This window comes from Cebus imitator, unplaced genomic scaffold, assembly GCF_001604975.1.
Source record: "Cebus imitator isolate Cc_AM_T3 unplaced genomic scaffold, Cebus_imitator-1.0 Scaffold309, whole genome shotgun sequence".
NCBI lineage: Eukaryota > Metazoa > Chordata > Mammalia > Primates > Cebidae > Cebus > Cebus imitator.
In genome coordinates this window covers 1,347,197-1,351,339 of record NW_016107624.1, presented here as the reverse complement: position 1 = coordinate 1,351,339, position 4,143 = coordinate 1,347,197, and the positions used below count along the sequence as shown (strand labels likewise).

General features: G+C 45.9%; 1 protein-coding gene across 1 annotated transcript in view; it reads left to right on the top strand.

Annotated features, from left to right (window-relative positions):
* LOC108285879 (V-type proton ATPase subunit B, brain isoform-like) overlaps nucleotides 1-4,143 on the top strand; it is a 40,858-nt gene that overhangs the window by 2,234 nt on the left and 34,481 nt on the right. The gene's annotated exons all lie outside the window — the stretch shown is intronic.

Below are 4,143 nucleotides of genomic sequence, written 5' to 3'. Positions count from 1 at the left end.
AGTAGAGACAGGGTTTCACCATGTTGACCAGGATGGTCTCGATCTCTTGACCTCGTGATCCACCCGCCTCGGCCTCCCAAAGTGCTGGGATTACAGGTGTGAGCCACCGCGCCCGGCTGGTTCTGTTTTCTTTATTCCTTTAGCACTCCCCTAGCCTCCCCTTTGTGTTGAAGTGTACCATGTTACCGTATAATTAAAAACAAAGAATAGGTAACATATTGTGCCAGTGTTGAGTGATTTAAACCTGCTAACAGACTTTATCCCCTATTCAGAAAACCTGGGTCTTCGGTGCTTTGCTTAAAGTAGCTGCAGGGACGGAGGTGATGTTTTCTTATTGATGTTTGTATTAGTGGTATAGTTCGTTACCTAATAATGTCCTCATTATCTGGATCTCTTAGGTCTTACCTCTCAACCTCCTCAAGAGCATCAGCCTCTGAGTTATAACACTTTTGTCTCTAAATTAGGGGCAAGATCAGGTCTAAAAGATGTCTCCTTTCAGAAAAGCCAAGATGCTCTTTCCTGAGCATTTTCTTTTGGGTTGTTGATGTACCTGTGGGTCTGTGCTGCTGCTCTAAACAGATGGTTATTTTTGTTTGCTTGGTTGGTTGGGTTTTTGTTTTGTTTTGTTTTTGTTGTTGTTGTTGTTTTTTGAGACAGAGTCTTGCTCTATTGCCCAGGCCAGAGTGCAGTGGTTTGATCACAGCTCACTGTAGCCTCAAACTCCCAGGCTCAAGCAATCCTCCTACCTCACTCAGTCTCCCAAGTAGCTGGGACTACAGGCATGTGTCACCACATGCAGCTAATTTTTTAATGTTTTTATAGAGACAGGGTCTTACTATGTTGCCTAGGCTGGTCTTGAACTCCTGGTCTCAAGTGATCCTCCTCCTCAGCCTCCCAAACTATTGGGATTACAGGCATGAGCCATCACCCCCAGCCTAGCAGATGGTTTGACTGTCTACATGCTCTTTCTTATACAATAAATAGAGGAGTAAAAGGAATTTCCTTTTCCTCTTTAGTACGTATGCAGTGAGATTCCTGTGTCTTACAGCTCTCCCTCTCTGAGCAACACACAGAATCCTGCAACCTTTGCACAGCTGATATTTATCTGATAGCAGTGAAAGGCTTTGTCTTTGGTGACCTTTCCTGAGTTTCCATGCAGAGGAATCACATGATCAAAATAGTTGATGGAGTGGTTGCTTGGGGTACAACAAAAGAAGAAAGAAAAACCAATAGCCACTCTACATTCTGACATGTGAACAGCGGTTTAACTGTCTAAAGTGTTTACCAGATGCTGAAGGCAAGGTAAGAAGCAAAAGCTCTTACATTTGTGGATATCGTAAACTCTGTTAGAAAGCAGCCTTTGGAAAATCCCTGATCTGGTTCTGCTTTCTGACCTACCTCTACCTTTTCAGGGTAATCTGGTGGCACAGGTGGTGGCATTAAGAAGTTTTGCGTTTTATTCCTGCTCCTTCCTGCTGTGAGCCCTGCGCTATCTTCCATGCAGTTGTGCCCTCTCTCCTGTTTGGTCTCTGTGTTCTTTGTTACCTGGGTGTAATAGCAACTTTCCTACTCCATGCATTCTATCTTTCACATTGTGTAAATTTCTTCCCTTTTTTTCTCTGAGGGTGTAGAGTATGGGGAAAGTCAGTACGATTATATTTTAATGTAGAAAATGTGACTTCTGGATATAAAATGAAAATACATGTTGGCCAGGCGCGGTAGCTGTAATCCCAGCACTTTGGGAAGCTGAGGCAGGCAGATCACGAGGTCAGGAGTTCAAGACCAGCCTGGCCAACATAGTGAAACCCCATCTCTATTAAAAATACAAAAATTAGCTGGGCGTGGTGGTGTGCGCCTGCAGTCCTAGCTACTCAAGAGGCTGAGGCAGGACAATTGCTTGAACCCGGGAGGTGGAGGTTGCAGTGAGCTAAGATCACAATACCACACTCCAGCTTGGGTGACAGAGCAATACTCTGTCTTGGAAAAAACAAAAAGAAAAGCCACGAAACACCTGTGGCTGCCAGGAGCTAGGAGTGAGGCCTGGAGAAGAGCTCCTTCCATTGCCTCTTCAGGGGGAGTGTGGCCCTGTGGACACCTTGATTTCAGATTCAGGCACCCTGAGTGTGAGACAGTACACATTTCTGTTGTTTTAGGCCACCCAGTTCACGGTACTTTGTTATGGCAGTCCTAGACAACTCATTCAGACCCTCAGGGAAATAAGAGCTATTTGGAATGTGTAGCTGAGACTGCTAGGTATTCACCAAAAGGCTTTCCATTCTACCTTTTTACCTAAGTAGAATGGAAGCCAGGCACAGGGCTGCCCCACTAGACCTTCTTTGTCAGCCTTGCTTGTGTTTAGGGTGGCCAAGTATCTGAATTCTCACTAGGGGAATCAATGGGAATGACGTGCCATTTCTGGGTCTGGGTTCAAAGCTAACCAGCAAGCCTCCTCCACTGTCTTCTCCTTTCCCACCAGCTAGAACCCAGCTGCACCCATGCAGAAGAGAACACTGCCCTGGGGAAGAATGAGTGACAAAGAACCAAAGCTACCCTGCTGCCCTGGGCCACTCACCTCAAGTGTAAATAGGCTACTCTAGTTTGCCTTTTTATTACAGGAGCTTAGCTTTTCCTCCAACCTATCCATGATTCTTGAGCTGGACAGGCAGCAAGGCACTGAGAATTCTAATTGTCTTCTAGAATAGGAACGAGCAGGCCCTTGGAAGACAGTGGCGAAGCAAATAATCTTGTTTGGTCATTTGGGACTTTGGACATGCTGAAGCTAAAATTCTCAGCCACCTAAAAGGGAGATGAAAGATGTGGAAACCAGAAGGGTGGCTGCTTCTGAAAGCATCAGCTAACTTAATTTAGGAAAATGACAAGCTCATGTCTGGAGATGTTTGCCACAAGGGACAAGGTGAAACTCAGGACTTTTCTCTGGCCAGATGGAAACTGTTCACTGAGGCCATGGGTTTAAATTGCTGAAGCCAAACTCAGATTTGGGGAGTTGCTGAATTTCAGTGTCAGCCAACAGCATGACTTTGCCAGCTTTCCTTTAGGAAAGGATGATGCCATCTGGAGGTTGCAGAGGACTTGGAGAATCCCTACCCACTAACCATCTTCGTCTGCAGCCTTTCCCCTTCACCTCCCTCTCAAGGAGGAGGAAGCTAACACTCTTCCTTCTGCCCCACACCTCCCTGTTTCTCAGCTGGGAACTAACTCTATCTGGAGCAGACAAATTGTTCTCACGGCAATGTCCTACATTTATTTATCTACCTATTTGATTTGTTTTTTTAGAGACAGGGTCTCACACTGTTGCCCAGGCTGGAGTATGGTGGTGCAGTCATAGCTCACTGCAGCCTTGAACTCCTGGGCTTAAGCGATCTTCCAGCTTTGGCCTCCTAAAGTGCTGGGATTACAGTTGTGAGCCACCATGCCCAACTCTACATTTATTTTTTATTTGGATTTGCTTTCCTTGCCCTTCATTCCTCTACCAGCATGACAGCCTGCAGGCTTATAGAAGCTTTTACACAGTCATGGTATGTCACACGATGTTCCCTCTTATCAAGGAATTCACTTCATGGCAAAAGTGGCAGTGGGTTAAGGCCTGTGGGAGTCACTCCACACCTAATAGACCCCAACCATGACCCAGGAGCGGCTGGCTCCTATGGCATAGTAGAAGGCCTTGTGGAGGCTCACAGTGCCCACAGGAAGATAACTGCTTGGTCCCCTCTGGAAGGGATCAGTGCTGTGAGTCAGCTTCCATATGTGATACCATTTCCTTGTGTCCCTCTATCACTTTTCAAGATGTAGCAGTGAGGCAGGCACGGCTAAGTGTCTCCCAATAACCTTTCTTAATGGAAGTAGTGGAATTTAGACCTGGATGTGTATCCACCCAGAATCAAGATACCATTTTCCAGTCTCCTTTGCAGCTAGGCACAGCTATAAGATACATTTTTTTTTCTTTTGAGACAGAACTTTGCTCTTACTGCCCAGGCTGGAGTGCAATGGCACGATCTCGGCTCTCTGCAACCTCCGCTTCCCAGGTTCAAACGATTCTCCTGCCTTGGAATAATCCTCCTGAGTAGCTAGAATTACAGACATGCACCACTACATCTGGCTCATTTTTTTTTTTTTTTTTTTTTT